At 43.0% G+C, this 21,874-nt stretch overlaps 1 protein-coding gene across 2 annotated transcripts in view; it reads left to right on the top strand.

Moving 5' to 3' along the window:
* Window positions 1-613: 613 nt before the first annotated feature.
* LOC126443330 (TD and POZ domain-containing protein 1-like) overlaps window positions 614-21,874 on the top strand; it is a 69,583-nt gene continuing 48,322 nt past the window's right edge. The window contains exon 1 of one of the 2 annotated variants that reach the window (XM_050090924.1): window positions 614-701. The gene's annotated coding sequence lies outside the window, so the exon portion shown is untranslated. Of the gene's footprint in view, window positions 702-14,866; window positions 14,998-21,874 lie in introns of those variants that run through there. The other variant, XM_050090923.1, reaches the window with a different exon arrangement.

Below are 21,874 nucleotides of genomic sequence, written 5' to 3'. Positions count from 1 at the left end.
ACTCCACAGGACAGGGAAAAACACTGTATCTTCACACACAGTGCACACACAACACGTGAAGTGGCGAAGTAGTGCAGGCATATGTATCAACTGACGACAATAAAACAATCATTCTGTGGGAACACCTTCTGACGGGTAGAATGTAATGCTTGATTGTTACCCACAGCAATGACTAGAAATGGCGCGGAGAGGCAGCGAGCAGCAATGAATCGAATCGACGCGTGGGTAGCGGCCGTGTGTTGGCAGCAGATACTGCTGCGGCGCGTCCGTCTCACAGCCGCTGGTTCCCTCGACTCCGGTGCGGGCATAATTTTCTGAGAGGTACTCCAGTGGCCACAGCAGTGTCACAGTGAGCGTAGAATTGGATTACATTAAGTGAAAAGTACTTTCACAAACATGTTACTTTATTTTTTTCAGCTTGTCCGCAATAACAAAATTAGGACGACAAGTCTTCGTATTACATTCGCACGTTCTGCGCGGGGTCCCTGGAAGCGCTGCCCCCTGTGTGAAGCCCCCGTAGCAGGCTGCAGTTGGTACCTGCCGGCCTCGCAGCCGTTGGCAGCACTGACTGCGTGCCACAGCCCTGCCGCTTCAGGCGTCTGTCGCATTTGTAGCGAGTAGTGTCCAGTGTGACGTTCTGCGTTGGGATTTCGTGCTGCTGTTGCGCCGAGAATTTCTTCTGCTACACCCAGGGTAATAAGGTAAGGACGACTGTTTTCATGCGTTCCTGTAGTGTTGAATTATTTTCTTTTGGTTTGTTTTTGCAAAGTCACGGTAGCTGTAAGGTTTCATTTACGTTCACTATGGAGACTATCGCTTATAAAGCAAACCGCGTTCGGTTATTACGCTCTCAAAATACTAACGAATTTCGTATTACAAACCTTGATATTTTAAAGTCCTACTGATTTTCCTATTAATTCTGCTGTTCTACGGACTTTAGGCATGAGTGAAAAGCATATGCTTGGACGAGATTTCTCCTCGTACTCGCGCCATTTTGTTGAATTTTTTTTCCGAAATATAGATTCGTATTTGTACACGAGTGATCCATAAAAGGATTATTCTGCGTGTTAGGAATAACAGAACAGAATGACGGAACACTGCTTCTGCAAGTAGATAAGATGCTATGGCATCTTCGACTATTGAGGAATTAAACAATTACTTTCTGTCACGATACTGCGTAGACCTTGGGACAGTCTGATCCTATTCCTAATGGTTTGAAATCAAACCAAGCTAGACGCATTTTGACAGTTCGATAGTGGAGCATTGAATCCGGTATTTCCCCAAGCAGTCAGCTCCAGGAAAACTGTCGAAATTAGTACAAATAATCTGTCAGCTTCTTTCACCCAGTCCTGCATTAGCAATCGTCAGCACGTCAAGTCACGCAAATGTGTTTTAGTACAGAACGCTGTTCCATTGAATTTTGATATTTTCACTTTTCTAGAGTAATGTTTTTGGTGAGAAGGTAGTCTGTCGGGTAGTCAGTAAGACTATATGTGTAAGTGCAGAAATTAATGAATTATTACGTTGACCTAAAATTGATCCGCTTGCTAGAAAAGTTGTCAAAATTCCCGGCGTTACAGGCTTAGTCTTCACTTCTGTTAATAATCGTGCATCTCCAGGCAGAGACTGTGCCGTACACTTACCAAAAAAGTAGTCGGTTTTCTGCTAAGGGGGTATCTGGACGAGTGAAGCAGTGCCCCACGTAAAGGACCAGCACTGAAACACTTTGGCAGTAAAACCAGCCATCCTCAGAATCTTTTCTGATAAGTGTTTGTCAGTGCTCAGAACGATATCATAATACAGAGTATCAGCTACAAATCTCGCTGCAGAACTCAACTATTATATATATTCTTGATGGAACAGTCCATAGCTGTACTTTAGGTTCATAGCGTGCCCACTGGACACTACGAACAGGCAGTTCACCTGTGGACTGTTCCATCAAAAAATAAGTTGGGAGAAACTGAAGATTCACACACATGTTCCTGTCAAACCAAACGAGTGCTGCTGAGTAATACTTTATTAGGACAAATAAAGAATTATTCAAGTGTTGCGGCTTTAAGAAGAACGCATTGTTACATCTGTAGTTGCCTAAAGTATGAAGGGTGTTGCTGTTGCGTAGAGAAAGGAATACACAGTTTATATCACAGAAAGCGGATCTCTTGTCATTAGTACGTTGGGAGTAATTTCATCGTCTTTTGTGTAAGTAAATGAAATATAGCAATGCAGGTGGTTGTAGACAAACTTCCACAAAGAAGGGCTGAGACCATAGCCACCTCTCTGAAATATGGGTTGTGTTGACAAATTGGCCTGCATCCAAAGATACATACATACATACATACATTGATCCTTGTTGCATAGCGCATTAATACATTTCGTAATGATGTGGGATGTATCACTTTAACATAAGTTTTCTTTACACAAAATAGTAAATATTTTTATATTTAATACTTCATGTCTAAAGATTCATCTATTCAGTACGAGCTGTCATTCAGGAGGGTCGACAGAAGCGTCCGATCCCACGCGTCGGCTTTGACCCGTGGTGTAAGGGTGTTGTCGTGTGTGACGTCATGACGGCGCGGAGTTTGGTTTGAGTGTGGCGCGTTTGTACATGTCGTCGTGTTGTGGTTTGTTGTGCTCTCTGGTGGTATGTTCAGGGTTTTCGTTCGTGTGGTGTAATGGGCTCAGTTTGCTTTTGCTCATTATCCAGAATTGTTAGTGTCAGCTGTGTTTGTAGTGGAATTCGTTTCAGTGAGTTAACGATTTTGTGTGAAGGTTAATTTAGTGTTCGCTATACGTCGTGTGGTAATTTTAGTAAAATTAATAGGTTGTTTTTGTTCAGGAATGGATATGACGGATAAAATTAAGTGCGCAGGTCAAGGGAAGTGTTCGATCCCGATGTGTGGCTGTGTCTGTTGGTATCAGAAGATGTTTTTGAGCTATATAGGCCAAGGGAAGTGTTTGATCCTAATTTATGGGATCGGGAGCTGCTGTTGAGCTATATAGGTCAAGGGAAGTGTCTGATTCCAAATGATATTGTTTAGTGGTATTTGGGGAGTTTTGTGATGTCGGTTTTTTCGTCTTTTTATGTGGTTTCGTATGGGGGTGGGCGTCTAAATTTGTTTATATTTAGTTTACCCACCCAAAACACCCCATTTCCCGCGCTTGTCCCGTTAGTGTCATTAGGCTTCTTGTGGAAAGTGTGTGTGCGTGTGTGTGTGTGTGTGTGTGTGTGTGTGTGTTTTTCGATGTATTTTCGTCCTCACAATGTGTACATAACGACTTTATATGCGCCATATTGGAATCGTGGTTTATGGTCGTTTCCGCCATATTTGTGACGTCATGGGTGAAAGCAGACGGGCGGGATCGGACGCTTCCGTATTACCATAATTTTCTTTTCTTTTAAATGTTGGTTAGTATCTGCCGGATTTTTAATGCTATTTGCCAAGTGACCAAATATTTTTGTGGCAACGTAATTCACACCTTTTTGTGACAAAGTGAGATTGAATCCAGAGTAGTGAAGATTTTCTTCTGGTGTTGTAGCTATGCACTTCGCTGTTACTTTTGAATTGGGGTGGGTCATTAATGACAAATTTCATAAATGAATATATGTACTGCGAAGGTACTGTGAATATCTCGAGTTCATTAAATAAACGTCCACAAGGTGATCTTCTGTGGGCTCCAGCTGTTAGCCTGATCACACCCTTATGTGCTATGAATACTTTTCCTCTTAGTGACGAATTGCCCCCAAATACGATACCATGTGTAAGCAGTGAATGAAAATAGGCATAGTAGGCTAATTTAATGATGTTCATCACCAATATTTTGCAATAACCGCAGTAGCGTAAGTAGCTCAACCTAACTATTTCAGCAGATCATCGATGTTTCTTCAAATTCAATTTCTCATCAGTGTACACATCCAGAAATTTTGAATCCCCTGCCTTAGCAAGAGACTTGTGTTCATAGCCTATATTTATCAGTGTTATGCCATTTACTGCACAGAATTATATTCACTGTTTTTTCTCAAAATTTAATAAGTGTCCACTTGCAGAGAACCACTTCGTAATTTTGTGAAAGACAGTATTTACAATTTCCTTGGGTGTGATTACTGTACTTGCATCATTAGCAAAAAGAACTAGCTTTGCATCTTCATGAATATAGAGTGGCGAGTCATTAATGTATATTGAGACCAATAAGGAAACAGACTGAACTCTGTGGGACACCGTTCTTGATACCTCCCCAGTTAAAGGACTCTGCTGGTTTTCACAGACTATTTGTACTGCTAATTTCAGCCTTCTGCTTTCTTCCAGTTAAATATGAATTAAACCATTTGTGCACTGTCCCACTCATGCCACAATACTTACGCTTGTCTAGAAGAAATTCATGATTCACACCATCAGAAGCCTTCGAGAGGTCACAAAATATTCCAATGGATGAAGTTCGGTTATTCAGTGCATTTAATATTTGATCAGTGAAAGCACATATATAGCATTTTCTGCTGAAAAGTCTTTCTGAAAACCAAATTGACATTTAATTAGTACGCCATTTTTACAAATAGGAGATTCTGCTCCTGAATACATGAGTTTTTCAAGAATTTTGGATAAAGATGTCAGAACTAAGACTGGGTGGTAGTTGTTAGCATCAGACCTATCCCCCTTTGTTATGCCGTTGTTGAACAACAGCGTATTTCAGTCTATCTGGAAAAATTCATATGTGGCTGAGAATCCTACTTATTTGTTGGAACAAGCTTTCAGTACTCCGTAGCACAGCAAGAGGTGTAGGTTGGTGTGCAATAAGCAGATACGGTTGAGAGACAGATAAGAGAACAAAAGTGAATGCGAAATAAAGGGTGGGGCTACGGGGTTCGTATGTAGCATGTACTTCATCATAAGAGCAAACCAGATGTAAACAAACGCAAGCGCGGTGACTGGTCAGCAGCCGTAGCTCTCTTACCACTGGTGGTGCTCCGCTCTTGGAAGTAGGTCCAACTTAGGTGTTCGATAGCTTATTACTACGTCAGTGCGGAAGAACCTTTCAGACATTCTGACGTATTAACAGCCATCAACGTCTATCTTAATCGTACTTTACCTACGTAACTTTTGTCTTAAAAATTGTGTACAGTCAGTGTCTCTGTAACCAGTACTTGTGCTCTGATTGTCTCGCTGTTCATACGTACCGCGAAAATGGACGACACTGCTTCCTGCTTCGTAGTGAAACACGCGCGTGGAACACCGTTAATGGCGAGAAACAGGTAGTTAGTGTTCTTCACAAGATTACAGACAAAAATCAGCTTTTGACTTTTTTTCGAGTAGGACCATGTATCAGAAATAAGGGAGGTGTTAACTACATGCGTGGCGTGATAGACAGGGTCGTAGACTGACCATCGTGTGTGCCGGCAGGCGGTGGTTCTACGCTCCACGTGGTGCGTAATTTTCTTTGTTCGGTTTGAATACCTAAAGCATATAAATATGAAACTCATCACATCTACATATACATCTATATGGTTACTCTGCAATTCACACTTAAGTGCCTGGCAGAGGGTTCATCGAACCATTTTCATACTACTCTACCATTCCGCCCTCGAATGGCGCGTTGGAAAAAGGAACATCTACATCTTTCCGTTCGGGGTCTGATTTCTCTTATTTTATTATCATGATCGTTTCTTCCTACGTAGTTGGGTGTTGACAAAATATTTAAACATTCGGGAGAGAAAGTTGGAGATTGAAATTTCGTAAATAGATCTCTCCTCAATGAAGACTGTCTTTGATTCAGTGACTCTCAGCCCAACTCGCGTCTCATATCAGTTACACTCTCAGCCCTATTTCGCGATAACACGAAATGGGCTGCCCTTCCTTGAACTTTTTCGATGTCCTCCGTCAATCCTACCTGGTAGGGATCCCGTACCGCGCAGCAATATTCCAGCAGAGGATGGACAAGTGTGATGTAGGCTGTCTCTTTAGTGTTCTGCCAACAAAGCGCAGTCTTTGTTTCGCCTTTTCCACAATATTATCTATGAGGTCATTCCAATTTAAGTTGCTCGTAATTGTGAGTCCTATGTATTTAGTCGAGTTGACAGCCCTAAGATTTGTGCGATTTATCGTATATCCAAAATTACTCGGATTTCTTTTAGTACCCATGTGGATGACCTCGCACTTTTCTTTTGCTTAGTGCCAATTGCCACTTTTCGCACCATACAGAAATTCTCCCTAGGTCATTTTGTAGTTGGAATTGATCGTCTAATGACTTTACTAGACTGTAAATTACAGCGTCATCTGCAAACAATCTAAGGGGACTGCTCAGATATCTCCTAGATCGTGTAGGTAAATCAGGAACAGCAGAGGGCCTATGACACTACCTTGCGAACGCCTTATATCACTTCTGTTCTAGTCGATGATTTACCGTCTATCGCCACGAACTGTGACCTCTCTCGAAGAGGAAATCACGAATCCAATCGCACAACTGAGACGATACTCCATATGCACGCAATTTGATTAATACTCGCTTGTGAGGAACGGTATCAAGCCTTCTGGAAATCTAGGAATGTGGAATCGATCTGACATCCCTTGTCGACAGCACTCATTACTTCATCGGAATAAAGAGCCAGCTGTGTTGCACAAGAACGATATTTTCTGAAGCCGTGTTGGTTATGTATCAATAAGTCATTTTCTTCAAGGTGATTTATAATGTTACAGTACATTGTGTGCTCCAGAATCCTCCTGCAAATTGAGGTCAGTGATATGGGTTGGTAATTAAATAGATTACTTCTATTTCATTTCTTGAGTATTGGTGTGACGTGTGCTGCTTTCCAGTCTTCAGGAACAGACCTTTCGTCAAGTGAGCAGTTGTATGTGATTGCCAAGAAAGGCGGTATTGTATCTGCATACTCTGAAAGGAACCTGATTGGTATACCATCTGGACCGGAAGAATTGCCTTTCTTAAGTGATTTGAGTTGTGTCGCAACACCTAAGATACCTACTTTTATGCCACTCATGCTAACAGCTGCTGTGGTTTTTCAGTGGCACCATCGTCGGTAACTTCTCCATCGCTATCGCGCAGTGACGGTGTTGACTGTTTTCTGCCACTGGTGTACTTTACACACGACCAGAATCTCTTTGGGTTTTCTACCATACTTTGAGACAATATTTCATTGTGGAAACTATTAAAAGCATCTCGCATAGACGTCCGCACTAAATTTCGAGCTTCCGTGAAACTTAGCCAGTTTTGGGATTTTGCGTTCTTCTGAATTTGGCATGCGTTTTTCGTCGTTTCTGCAACAGTGTCCTGATGTGTTTTGTGTACCGTGATGGATCAGTCCCTCTCTTATTAACTTGGATGGTATGAATCTAATGCTGTCGATACTGTGTTTTTGAATTTGAGCCATATCTGGTCTACACTTACATAATTAGCTTGGGAGGAATGGAGACTCTCTTAGGAAGGCATCAAGCGAATTTTTATCTGCTGTTTTAAATACATATATTTTGCGTTTATTTTTAGTGGTTTTGGTTGATATGGGTTTGAGCCATATATGGCAATTAACTTGTGCATCACCAATTTTAAGAAAAATGCACATGCCGTAGTTTACAATTACGTATCACGCGAAAATTTCTGGTGATCATTGCAAGTATACATTCTTAATTACAGATATATTATAAAAGATTGCAAAAGATGGTTGAAGATAAAACATTACGTGATTAAATTTTTTGGAGAAAAATTAAAAAGTACTGTTTGAATATGCCCATTGTTTTGTAGGACAGATGTGGTATCACATGAGCCAGAGTGATAAATGTCGCAGAAAGATGGAAGACAATTTTGATGGCGTCGAGCACGCTGTACAAATGGATTATTTTTAGAGTTGTGGTCGTAACACTGCAGTCTGAACCCGACAGAATTGATATGGAGCAGAGTTAAGGGATTTGTCGCGAGGAATAACAAGACACTACGCTGTCAAACGTACTGCAACTAATGCGCGAAGCTTTGTGACGCGCCACTGCCTAACGATGGCGAACTGCAGAACAGCACGTCACGACAGAGGAGGAGGAGGAGGAAATGTGGACATTTGCACACCACGAAACTCTGTGATACATTTTAGGGTACATAGGTATTGCGAAACGGAGACGTCCTTCGCAACTGTGCAGTCCAGGCATGCAGTAAGAGCATTGGACAGTGTCTCCAGTACTTGGAGCTGGAAGAACGGTTCTGCTCGCTTGGTCGGCTGTGTTCCTGTGAAGACAAAAAGGAAATGGCGGAAGACCAGACTTCATGTGGGCCGTCAAGACTGGTTAAAAAAAAAGAAACTTATCGCACTGTTACCCCGTGAGTTGACGACATTTGCCCGTGACCGTTATAATTGTTTATGCATCAAAAAAAGTAATCATTTGTCATTGCCGCTACTGGATATGAGGCCCTAAATTCCGTATTATGAAACAGCACCGTTTCAAGGCAACGGTATATGGAAGATTTGTAAAAACGTCACTTTCTTTCCGATGTTTTATAATCAGACGCCATGTAAGGAAGTATCGGCTGCTAAATCCTTCATTACATTCAGTTTAAGGTGCGGGGGCTGATCTTCCAGCGGTTGATTGTGAGGCAGCGATTGTAAGCGTTGAGTTACAGAGCTGAGGGTAGCTATGGAGGTGACTTCGCGTCCTACCATCTCACCTTCACATTTGTAAAGGTTCTGGGACTTCTTTATTACGTTAATTGCAGTTAGTTTTTAAATATTCGATATTGTGTACATATAGTAGTTCCCTTTCTCTGGAGGTGTGCGTATCAGTTCTGGGTTGTCATTGTCAATTTACAAATCTACGTATTAAGTGTGAAACTCGCAAATGGTAATAAATATTCACACGTTTATCATCTGGCAAAGCAAATTGCCATTCAAAATAAAAAGCATAGAACTGACTGACACATTTGCAACAGATTAAAGAGGTAGCGTAGTCTCAGCTATACATAAAATGTAGCCGTATGTGAAGTGTACAAAAGACAATTTACGGGCTAAGTTTTAGAGGCCACTTCTTTCCCAGACAAAAATCTCCCATTAAAGTACCTCTTCAACCACTTATATTACGCTTTTCTTCATTTTATTATACCAAATGCTGCAGATAGTGACGTGTTTTCGAGAGATGCTAGCTGTGTTGTTTCGAAACGGCTTTACTTACTGGACGCAAGGTGAGTGAGCTGATGGTTTACCTCACTTGTTAGAATGGCTGCCCCCCCTTTTTTTTCTGACTCCAGCTCTACACGTCAGTTTTCAGATTTTTTTTAAAAAAGTAACTTTTCTTGAGAAACGTTAATAAGCGGGTTATTGGATTCTGTGCTGGCTGGCTTAAGATTCTTTTTGCTTGTAAGTCAGTAAGTGGTCTCACTTTTGATGTTAACGAAGGCGTATTAGCAAAAGCAGTTGGCACAACTTTTTCAGTATGTTTCAGAGCTAATTCTTGCCAACGTTTTAATCCCTCACTTATCCACAGCCTGGTCCACATGAATGCAAAACTTCTGGCGTCAGAATGACGTCACGTTTTCAGAAACTCCTGAGAACTGTAGGTTGCCCTTAACACAGCTGCAAGATCACACCACATCGCTATGTCTGCGGAAGACGAAATATTAATACTAACCTCATAGTTTTTTCAGATGATCCTGTTATCTATGATGTATTGTCTGAAAGAAGCTGCATATTCACTCAGATGTTGATAAGATTTCAAAGCGGTTGAAAGACTGCAACTTGATTTAAATGTTCATAAATGTAAAACTGTGCCTCCAGAAAATTAAAAATAGTACTCTAAGACTATATCATGGAGTCACTGTTGGAATCGGCAGACACATAAAAAGTATCTGGTATGAAATGGAATTTATGGGTAAAGCAGGTGACAGACTTCAGTTTACTGGTAGAATACTGGTGGAGAGCAGTCAGCCTACAAAGGACTTTGCTTACAAATCACTCGTACCATCGGTTCTAGAGTATTGCTCAAGTGTGTGGGACCAGTACCAAATACGACTAACAAGGGATACTGAACATATACAGAGAAGGGCAGCACGAATTGTCATGGATTTGTTTGACGCGTAGGAGTGTAACGGAAGTACGCAAGGAACTGAACTTCCAGACTGTTTAAAGACACACCCAGACTATCCCGAGGAAGTCTATTAACAAAGTTTCAAGAACCGGCTTTAGATGGTGATGCTACGAATATACTTACAACCCTCTACGTACCGCTCACATAGGGATCGTGAGGATAAGATTACAATAAGTACTAAGCGTACAAACGCATTCAGTCATTCTTCCCGCGCTCCATACGTGAATGTAACAGGAACAAACCCTGACAACTGGTACTGTGGGACGTACTCTCTGCCACGGTCGTTTGCAGAGCATATAGACGTAGATGCAGATGCAAATGTAGAAGATGCTGTTTAGCATCGAATTATCACAGCGTCTTCCGTAGTTTCGGGCAATTCTCGTTGTCATTTTCTTTTTTCATCGCAGTGTATCTTAATTTTCGTTTCATCACAGGCACAGGAATTCTGCTGTAGATTTCTTCTGCACTTTCTCGACCTGGCCTATTCATCCACAGTTGTTCCTACGTGTACTTCGGTCGATTCCAAGTTGAGCTCCCATTTTCTCTTTCAAAATTACCTAATGTTGTTCTCATTTCAGCTCGCAAGTACTGTGGATTCCTATAAAATGTTAAAGATTCCAGTTTAAGTGGACTGCCTGTAGGTATTTGTTATGATTTGCCTAAGGCTTCTGTGCATGTACTGTATTTGCAACATCGAGCGTTTCCTTACCTGTACTTTCCAGTTCCAAAACTCCTGCTGTTTATTCGCTCCCAAGTGTCTCGATAATGTCCGTACTTGGCTTACATACAGGATGGCGCACGAAATGTGTTACCATTTTGTTTTTGAATATAAACTTTATTGTCAATACAATCGGAAAGGAACATATACTACAATGAGGAGCCGTCCATGGAGATTTGTTCTAAATGAGCACATGCTCAATATGTCTGCCATTGGGGGGCCAATTTTGTCCGTGATTGAAGCGAGCTGGAAACCTGAGTGAAATGATCCGCACGTCGAAATGCCCGTGTAAAAACTCCAATAGTCCAGACCTCAATCCATGTGACTCTTTTCTTTGGGGGTTCCTAAAGGAAAAAATTTCCCCGAGACGTCCACTTGATTTAATGGAGCTCAGAAGACTTATTCTTCAAGCTTGCAATGAAATTACGGAAGACATGTGCCGTAGGGTAATCACTAACTTCAGTATTCGTTTGAAGGAAGGTCGGAAACGAAATGGTGGACATATTGAGTATGCGCTGAGTTAGAACAAATCTCCATGGACGACTCTTGATTATAGTATATGTTCCTTTCAGATCGTATTGACAGTAATGTTCATATTCAAAAACAAAATGGTAACACATTTCGTGCGCCACCCTGTATGTTGCCAGTGAACATGGGCATTCGTTTTAGTAGATTAAAGAATTCCCTATGATCACCATCAGTCACATCCCCCATGCTCCTGTTCTAGCCACCTGGCAACCAGCCTTTCCCGCTCACTCTTTTCTGTTCGCCTTCTATCCCATTTAACCGGTTTCCTACCTCTCAAAGTGCCGCGAGGTTTGAGGCGCCGTGTCACGGATTGCGCGGCCCCTCCCGCCGGAGGTTCGAGTCCCCCCACGGGCTTGGGTGTGTGTGTGTGTGTGTGTGTGTGTGTGTGTGTGTTGTTCTTTGCATAAGTTAGTTTACATTAGTTTAAGTAGTGTGAAAGTCTAGAGACCGATGACCTAGTAGCTTCTTCAAATTGCGCGGTGTCGTCCTTCATTTTGATTGCTAAGTTCTGAACGTTTCTTCTATATCATCAATTTCTGAGCTCAGTGATTCTACTGTAGTCGTTAAGGTGCCATATTCGGTAACTAAATCTCAGTTTAGCTCCTCCTGTGACGCCAGCAAGTGTGCCTTCAACTCTTCGCTGTGTGCTTATTCTTTTTATCAGCGTGGCCAAATTGGCCAGTCATGTTCTGCTCAGAGCTACATGCTCTGCTGCCCTCTGTTCACTTATCGTTGCTTCAGCCTCGCTCGCACTCACACTTAGTAAATTGTGCACTCGACCTGAAACACTGCTAGCTGTGAGTGGAACAGGCTGTGCACATCTTTTAAATCTAAACATCTCCGCTGCACCACTGAAGTCTGGCTCACTCATTTGCCTCGCATCGGAGGAACCTACTGTTTCATTTTTGCACATTTTCGTCGCTAAAAGTGGGGAGAATATGTCCCTACACTTCTCTGTACCTTCGAAGTCTCTTTTCTGGGCATTTCGTCTACTCACCACCTTTTTTCTTTTCTCCTCGTACTGCTTTTGGAGCGACTACACGTAATTATTTTCGAATAACACAAATGAAAATCTTATACAGAAAAAACACTATCTGAAACAGATTCACTTAAATAACATGCTAAATTTTTACTAAGTTCATCACACTGGCTAAACAAGAGTATTCATCACAAGCAACCTAATAGAATGAACATGAGCTTCACACGCAATTCCCAGCGCAAAATTATCGTCACACGAGCATTAATTACATTTAAAAAACTCCCCAATGAAAAGGATTACGACGAAAAGCTCCCAAAGTACCATAAACACACTTCACACAAAATTCAAAACAGACATCAAAGACGACACTTTCATAAAGCAAGCAACAACGCTGATCAACCACAATGAAGTAATTGTGAGAGATCTGTAGAAAATAAAATTTACGTGTTAGTACACCCTAACAATGTCACAGCATCAACATAAGATCCCTGGGGTGACCGAAATCCTGTGCAAAAGGGTCTCGCCATTATGAAGGCTACCTGTTCTCCGCAAAATTCAGATTTAATGGCAAAGTCGGTGTTCCGAATGAAACCTGTTCCTGACTTCAAATACCAACAGACACCAGGCAAACAGAGGTTATTTTCGTTTCATTGAGCACACACCAGACACACAAACTTAGATTTGGCTGAAATTCGTTCATGTACTGGAAAAATAGCAGAGAAAACCACCACCTGTCAGGCTGTTGTATGAGCTAAGGAATGAAATATCCTCGTACTGGATACACAAGGCAACATATTACAATTTTATTGATTAATCGCTATTAAGGGAAGATAAGAACTGAAAGATTTTAGGGAGCTTGACTAGGAAGCAGAGTGGTTCTATGACGTGGTACGTAAAGAGCCACTCGACATTTATGTCTGAATTAAAACACACGAAAATATTAAATGGTGCTTAAACTTCTACATACGGTACGTGTCTCTCGAATGCAGCCTCCAAATGCGGAACCCAATCTGCTAAATATGGGGTAGGATTTACTTGATGCAGACACTGACCATCCATACATTATATAGTTTTGAAGAATGCTTGCTTGTTCTGCTTTTAAGTACACTGGGACAGAGAGCAACTACTTTCGACAGTCAACTTCTGAGGACAAAGGCCCATTGCAAGAATTCACTATAAATCCAATAATTAGACAGTAGTTACCGAATAAGAACACCTCTACTCTGTACTTGTCAAAGAATTTTATGCTCGGTGTTGGCCTCTAATATGAGACACACTAACACCTGTGGGAATGAAGTGGTTCTGGTACTACAGATTCCACCCTCCAAAGGGAACTCACAATTGAAAATATTCTTTCCATGACAATATTTGTCTGGTATAACAGGAGCAAATCTCACAAGCGTGTCTATATTTTTACATGAAATACCTGTACTTTTAAGTGTATTGAATACATCGCATAGTCTCTCATCTGTTTCCAAATTAGCTTTTTCCAATTCAAGTTTCTGGGATACAATGCTGTTCACGCATCCTCCTCGTCTGAAATGTTGCACATGAGTCTACTACCTTAAGAATTATCAGAAAATTTAGTTCAGCCCAAGAAACAGTATTTTTTTTTTGGTATTATCCAATGAAATGATTTCAGAGGTTGAAGTGGAGAACTCTACTTTCCCAAACAAGTCACAAAAGTGTCGAAGTGTCTTAGAATTGGTAAAAGGCTCGTATTTTGACCGAGTGTAAGTACCTTCCTTTTCCAAGTTAATTAAAATGGTATTGATTATTTCTTGAAGCAAGCGGAAACCGTGGTTATTTCCAACTTTTGGATTGAATTTAAAAACATTTTCAATGGGCATTGTGTGAAATGAAGCCAAAGAAGTGACTGTTGGTTTCCGAAAATTTGTTTCAGCAACGTGGGACACCTATTCTGAGATAGAAAAAAAGATTTCAAAGGTTCAATAACTTTCGTAACTCCTGGCAACAATGACAACCATCTAGTTTTAATACTACCTAGAACTTTCCCATATCCATTATCAACGAAATCACAGAATGATTTCAGTTGGTCCACACGTTGAGGGTAAATGTGTGTCGTGCTCAGTGTAACTTGTTTTAAGTTAAAGTAGTACGTGAGCCCAGGCACCGATGACCTCAGCATTGATATCCCTGTAACCTTCTTTAACGAAAACTTGTCACACTCGTCCGTCGTTTCTGGAGTAGCAAATGATCGATACGAATCGCGAAGCTCGCGCGTAAGTCACTGGCACTCAGCACGATGACGGAAGATGTTGTGTTCACACCTCTCCTCATCCCGTGACCAAAATGCAGCGTCTTTGTTCCATCTTTGCGTTCACCAAAAGCGGTACTGGGAAATCGGTTGACGAAATCCGGTTTTTGGGGCGCCAGGCGAAGGGGGTGTGTGTTGCTAGCTGTATAGCGCGGTTCAAGATAAGACTGTGGCGTGGGTGGGACGCAGGCGGTCCGGCAGTGCCGACACAGACGTAGACGCCCTGCTGCAGCCGTTCCCTCGCCTGCCGCGCGAGCTGGCAACGCCGCCCCGTGACGTCAGCGCTGGGGGGGGGGGGGGGGGCAGCCGGCTGTCTGTGCGGTCCAGTTGTGACGCAGCAGCCTGGAGGGAAGCAGCGTGCGACGTTGTCTTGCCTGCCCAGACAGAGCTCGTGTATCTTGTATCTCCACGGGAATACCTCAGAAAGGTAAGGCAGGAATTTATGGGAGCGGCGGATGTTCTGCACGCTTTTGTGTGGTTTTTGTCGCGTAACTCACTTACTGGTCTTGTCTAATACTTTGTCTTACTTTGAAAAATTACGACCGCTACGAACAAAGGGGGTGGCTAACAGTGTGTTAAATTACCGTTTTAAGTGTTCAGTGATTTATTGGTCGTTACTTATGGCCTTGCTCCAGTCTATGAAAACTTGACCGAGAATAACGTGGAACGAATGGAAAATAACGCCACATTCAGTCGGCTAGTGTTTCGATGTGGCAGTGTAGATTTCCACGGAATTCACGTACAACAGGCATTTAAAATGAAAACCTCGCGTTCTTAAGTTCGCAGGACGCAATTTTACGAAAACCATCAAACGCAGAACTTTTTGGAGTAAGCGAGTTTTAGTGCGACAAGGCGTGTAGCGGTTTGCAGGCGTGGCAGAAATTTATTTTTTAATGTTTCGCGTAATGTGGCCGAATTCAGACATCTGAAATGTTGTCAAGATGTACTCATTCAGAGGTATAATCTTAAATTGCGGTCGTCACACAGTAAGAGAAGTACCGCAGTTGGAAACATTGCGCGTCGCGAGGTAACGTGACTAAGGGCGCCGAAATACGCGAACGTTAGTCAGAAAGTATTTCAGAATGAGGGCAGTTACCGACTTCCAAGAAACTGCTCGCAAGACTACGAAAACGGGAGAGATTTTTCCGCTACCCCCCCCCCCCCTACCCCGGCCACGTTGTCGCTGTTCATGGAGTCAACTTAGACATCAGACGTATCGTTGTAGTTTGTCGGTACCTAGCTATTCGCGACGCAGTTTGCAGACAGTATCCCCACACCCCGTAGGGTATCTGCAAAAATTACATCGTCGTACGGCCCACACATCAGTAGACATGACGTGTCAAAAATTTAGACGCGCGATAGACGGGCTTTTCTTTAAAAAGGAGCGCAAATTAGCCAGATTGTATTCACCCAGTATTTCAGAATGAGCACTTGCTTCCGAACACACGTTAAGAACAATTTAAAACCGTTTGTAAACTTTCTCGCTTAGATGCTTGACGTCACATGTTACTCATCTGCAAAATAATCAGACGTAGGAAGCTGTCTCGTGCGCGGGCGTTGCGGATCCTGAAATCCATTCGCGAATCACAACTCGTGGCGTCACGCCGACACGCTTGTGGCGAGGAGACGCAGCACTCGCGTTCATTTCCGTATTTTCACAATGTTCTGGAATTAAGGTTATGGTCAACGAGCAATCTGTAGCTTTCCCCAACACCCTCATTACACAGAGGCGACCATTTGCGTAGTAGTTGGCGAATTCTTGAGAATTTATCGTAATGTTTGTGCTTCACGAAATAAACATTTCGTATTTTTTATCGCTCTGTCACGTCTCCTCGTTTGTGATTTGCTGATGAAACTTTTTTTAGCACTCTACAACGCTGCATCGCTTTGTTTGGCTGTTCTCGTGTTACTATTTGTCTGATGAGAGCCCGGTGTGTCGACAAAGCAACGCGTCAGCCATCTGTGAGGCGCGCCGTGTTTTGTGCGGCCTGCGCTTCAGTCGTGTATTATGTGAGGGAGGAATGAATGTCGGTGATTCTGACGCCGTCACTTACCAGCTTCTTTATTTGACGTTGAAATGACACGATTAAAGTGCAGTGTAGATTTCTATGTGCAGCCTGTAACGGCGGCAGAATCTAGATTTAATTTGTGCCATTTCCAGTGCAACAATTGCGAGAGTCGAGGTAGATTTGTTCTCAGTTTCCGTCAGAGGGCTGAATCACGTCAGAATTATAACATTTGTGGGGGCATTTGGTAATTATGTTTGACAGAAACCTACAGTAAACATTATTTCGTTTAGCCAGATACTGTTACAGAAGCCTTACCCGTTATTGATGGTAAGTCACAGTTTCGGAATCGTGGGTGGCCACTGACGTCGCATTTACCGACACTTGGGCATGACAAAGTACTGAAGACGACCCGTCTTGAAGAGTTCAAAAATGGCATGTGTCAGTTAGACTGCACATCGTCGTAAAACGCATATTTGAATGCCAAAACCATAAAATTGACAATTTTATCTTCGGAAACAGGTAGATCAACACGACGACTGTTCAGTGTGCTCCCCTCATCCACTGCCAGCAAAGAACGCGTGACGTCACGGAAAAGTGACTGTCGTCACACGTGAGGGACAGGATGATTTGATAAAAGTTGCGCGATTTTATGTATAATAAGTAACCCGGAATCGGTGCTCTAAATGCCCTTCACTTTCGTGACGTGGAACTATGTGTGGTGTTTTTCGTATTTATACTCGCCTATCACAAAATGTACAACGCAATTCATGCACGCCGTATTAAAGACCTGTTCAAAACGTATCGTGTGTAGCGAGATAAGATTTGCTGAATTGTAGAAAACTGTGGCGTTCACGGATGAACAGTAACGGCAGCCAAAACGGTTTCCTAAAAACGCCTCCATTTAATCGCGATTGTGTGGAATCAGCTCTTTAGGTCACACATAGATATCCAATAATAAGGGAGTAAGGTCACTCGTGACTTGGGAATGTGTACAGTGTTTCCGGGTGCTTTCAATTCATTAGGTGTTTTGTCCACGAGTAAAATGTGATAGCTGCATAAAATTTCTCACTGTGGTGTCTCACATGATACTTGGACCGGCAGTAAACGTGACTCAACGTGGAGACGGTGGCGAGGTGTCGCCCTGACACGTGGCTGAGGGTAGCCTGCGTGCAGGAGGAACCGTGCTGTACCGGTGTGCGGACATTCGCCACGATTTTAGCTGCTCCGAAGGGTTGGGTCCCTTGTCTCCCCCTCCCCCTCCTCCTCCTCACCCGCTGCGTAGTAAAGCTACTTACTGAGCCTTTCCGCTGATTTACTAAAAATAGGACCAGAATCTCTTTGGAGTTTCCGCCACATTTATGGGGTATCAGTTCCGTCTCTTATTAATTTATTTGGTACGAATCTCTAGAGTGCTGTTGATAACATTTCTTTGACCTTTAAGCCTCATTTGGTCTTCACTTACATAGTTTGGAAGGATTGGGGAGTGTCTCTTAGAAAGAAGTCTACCGAATTTTTAGCAGCTTTTATAAATAGATATATTTCGCGTTTAGTTTTGGTGAATTTCTTTTTTACGGAATTGATCCTCGCTACGACTGTGTGTTCACTAATCCCTGTATCCGTCGTGATGCTCAGAATTATTTGTGGCTAAGAGGTCAAGTGTGTTTTCGTAACCATTTGCAATGTGAGTGGTCTCGTGAACTAATTATCCAAAATAATTTAAAGAGACCATTTAGAACAATTAGAGAAGTTGTTTTGTATAGGGTCTGAAAATGAACTTTTGACAACATATGGAAGGTAGATTGAAGTCGCTACCAACTATAATTGTATGAGTAGCGTACGTATTTGTGATGAGGCTCAAGTTGTCTTTGAACTGTCCAGCAACTGTTTCATATGAGACCGGGGGTCGGCAAAAGGAGCCAGTTATTACTTTATTCAGGTTGTCGAAAATAACCGCTGCCCACCCTAAGTGACAGGAACTATCTGCTTCAATGTCACTTGTGAGTTGGAACAGGCATTACATTATTTTCCCTTACGTTGTGCTTCTTGTTTCTGTTGTAGTGCAGATCATTACAATTACGGTTTTCCCTCCAAAACGTAGCATGTTTTCTCTGTGACTCTGTAAATACCAGAGCTAAACAATGTAGAACAACGTACGTTACAAGCATAGCATTCTGTATTACCACAGTTCCGTATCTCTAACATTTTAAAAATGTACGTCGACTTTAGATGACATGTCAGTCATAGAAGTTCTTACCTCTAATTAGTAGCGTATTTTCAGTTATGTTTTGAACATTGTCCCGCTACACTTTATTAACTAATGTTTCGCCGCAAGAGATACCGGATTTTAGAGAGTAAATTAATATGGAGTATGTCGTTCTTCTTTTCAAACGTTCACATACCCATTTCTTCTTCCCTTATTGTCTTTTGGGCATGCAGTTGTAGTAATTAAAGTAGGCACATTGCAGTGACCAAAAAGAAATGATTAGCGTACATTCGCACTCTTTTACATCTTTCCGTTCTTGTTGTTCTCATGGCGATAGACTGTTTCTATCTCAATAAGTAAGCGTGAAAGGAAGCTACCGTACAGACAGAGGGATCTGTATTTATACTTGGCACGACTAATCACATACTGACTTAGTCGTCGGTATTGCTTTCGTTTCCCAAATGTTATAAATGTTTAGATTTCGGAGAAGCAGCTCTGTATTTCCCCGAGATGTCGATGAAGGAGGTCCCTTATGTACTGGTTACATCGAGTAAGATGTGAAGACGGCGGTTCGAAAGCGGACAGAAGTAGTACGAGGAATTGCGTCGCTAACCTGAGGGATCGCTACTCAAGCTGCCTGGCGAAGGGGCAAGTGTGGCAAATGTCCGGCGTGGCAAATGTCCATCATTCGCTGTACCACTGTGTGCTTGTAGTCTGAAGTTGAGCCACTCGCAGAGGTCCATCGTGGGCTGTAACTGCTGTATGGCAGCGAAACTTGGTATGCTAATGCGCCCTTGCGGAACCGATTTACACTGGAAAGAAATGTTCCCATATGTAATGGATTGGGAACGGATGTCGATATTATTAACCGCCACTTGCAGAACTTGTTCAGTATGAGCACCGGAGACTTCCGCGAGGTGTTGCACAGTGACAGATTCGCACCTGGTAACCGACATTGGAATTGATTTCCTCCGGCGCCAACTGGTTTTGCGTTAACGCATTAGCATGTCTACAGTGTTTCGCTGCCTTACCATACTCACAGACCACAGTGGACTTCGGTCAGTAGCTGCATTTTACTTACGAGCACCCGGTACTTGAATGTCTCAGACGGAGAAAAAAAAATGGTTCGTGAAAATTTCGCTGTCGCCTTGGTGGCCCATGTGGTCATAAACCACTTAGTAGTTAATCAGTTAAAAAAATCTGCAGTTTTCTCAGACTTCCGTCGTGTGTTTCACTTTTCTCAAAGCATCAAGGCTCTGCAAGTACCCGTATTTCCAGTACAGGCGGCTGCCTAAACTGGAGCAGCTCGCAGCTGCTGATAGCGGCCGTCGACATTGACCCGTGGCGTAATGGTGTGCTGCGTGACGTCACACACACACTCACGGATACAACAGAACGCGTGGCTGCTATATTATTTTTTGTAAAGTGTGTTGTGGAGAAGTGATCCGTTGCTTGGCCAGAGTTCTGGTACAGGTTGTCAGGTTACAGTATGGTTGTTAGTCAGCGGAGCCAAAGAAATGAAATGTTACAGTAACGATTTTTGTGTGGCATGTATTTCACGCATGTTAGCTTTCGAAGAGTGTTCTATGTCCGTTTTGGTGATGCACAGTTGGAATCGGCAGGTTCAGTGCTGGGCACCGCTTGTCCCCAGTGTGGAGGCAGGTGCAACTTTGCGTGTGCGAGAGACGCACGCAGCCTGTGCAGCCAGCCGGCCAGCCGCGCACGCCCCCGACACCTGAGCACGGCGCCCCGCGGCAGCCCCCACTCTCCGGACGAGTACAGATCGCGCTCTCCCGCCCGCGGTGTTTTTTTGTCTGTTTTTTGTACTGCGTCTCACTGTTACGTTCCTGTGTTTCGCGCCCTTTCAAATTTTCGCAAGCCCATTGGCCGAGTGGTCTAAAAAGATACAAAATGGCTCTGAAGATCATCGTGCATACATACCTGTGGCGCGAGTTCTCGGTAACATCCAGTATGGCCTCTATTTTGTGTAATCAGTGATCGAGTGGTCTTCTGCTAATATTTCAAGTTCATTTGAGTCAGCCACAGTGCAATGAAACCCTATTTTAATCGCTAGATTTTCGAAAATAAACATTAAGAGAAACAGGGCTGTACTAGAATTATAAACATTGACTTAAATATAGGAGACAACCGCAATTTACGACACACACAGTTTAACTACACAAACCCGTGACCAGTTCCAGATTTTCAAACATCCATTGTTAAGTGCTTTTGCAAGCTGATCAGTACTTGCGTTAACCGCCTACGGCCAATCCAGCGATGCCAAATTTCGTCGTTTAGGTAGCAACAAACATCGATGCTCCCTGAAGGAATGAGTAGTCGAAACAACCACAACTGCAACATATCGAGGTAAGATGTACCCGGCACAGTTGTCTTACAGTATTAAAACGGCCCATTCAGCTTCGCCTGTCACACTGCACAGGATACATTAACCCTCGGCGAATCGCGTTCATGCACCGAAATTTGGTGAGGATTTTCAGTTCGGCACACTCTCACATTGCGGAGATAAACTTTTTCAGAAAAGTGTTAATTGCTTTGTCGCTGAATATCAGCGTGGGGGCGAAATGTCCATCCTCAATTGATGCCTCCAATGTGGCGCAAATCTGAAGGCGCCGGCCGTAAGTCCGCTTTTAATTGTTGTAAGGGATCCAGACGGTACGGTTTGGAGTGTAACCGCCGACGCACCGTCTTCCACACACTTTGCTGCGGTGTTCAGAGTTCGTGGCTTCTGCGTGCTGTTGACTTGTGTGGACTGCGTACAAAAATCTCGTTCAGCCCCCCCCCCCCACCCCTTACACGGTTTTTTGCAGCTGCCGCATTTGGTCAAATACCTCGCATGTTCCAACACACGAAAAGTCTTCCCTTGCCTTGTCGGCATTTTGGCAAGGCGCTGAATTCGTAATGGCATGCAATCATATTCGTACATCTAATACTGCGGAAAAATTCGAATTCTGGAAACGAGTGAATCGTTGACGGTAGGCCTGTGTTCCGCCTTTTACCCGTCGTCCTTAGTTTCTGCACCAGTACGGTGCTGAGCAGCCCAACTCATGGTCTCGATCCCCTTGCTCATTTTA

This window comes from Schistocerca serialis, unplaced genomic scaffold (assembly GCF_023864345.2).
Source record: "Schistocerca serialis cubense isolate TAMUIC-IGC-003099 unplaced genomic scaffold, iqSchSeri2.2 HiC_scaffold_1451, whole genome shotgun sequence".
NCBI lineage: Eukaryota > Metazoa > Arthropoda > Insecta > Orthoptera > Acrididae > Schistocerca > Schistocerca serialis.
This window is presented reverse-complemented; position numbering and strand designations above follow the sequence as displayed.